This window comes from Neophocaena asiaeorientalis, unplaced genomic scaffold, assembly GCF_003031525.2.
Source record: "Neophocaena asiaeorientalis asiaeorientalis breed wild unplaced genomic scaffold, Neophocaena_asiaeorientalis_V1.1 scaffold67, whole genome shotgun sequence".
NCBI lineage: Eukaryota > Metazoa > Chordata > Mammalia > Artiodactyla > Phocoenidae > Neophocaena > Neophocaena asiaeorientalis.
The window spans coordinates 11,110,281-11,110,616 of NW_020173731.1; positions in this window are offsets into that span (position 1 = coordinate 11,110,281).

Here is a 336-nt window from a genome sequence, read left to right on the forward strand (position 1 = left end):
TTCCCACATCCAAGTGGCAGAAGGAAATCTGGGAACAGGGTGATTCCACAGCACTCTTGAGATGTCAACACCCTTCAAAGAAGATCAGGAAAAAAGCCTACTTTCTCTGTAACTGATATTGAAGTGTGGTATAAAACCTACCCGCTTCCCCTTATTCTGATCATATGTAAGAGGGAACAGTGGTTCTCAGTCCTCCCTCAGAGTCTTGTTTCTTCTACAGTATCAGCCATGGGAACCTACAGTATGAGAGAGACCTGTCTTTGGGGAACATTTGGTCATTTGTTTCTGAGCTTTTATAAAAGGATCGACTGTCCTTTATAATGGACAACATGCTTA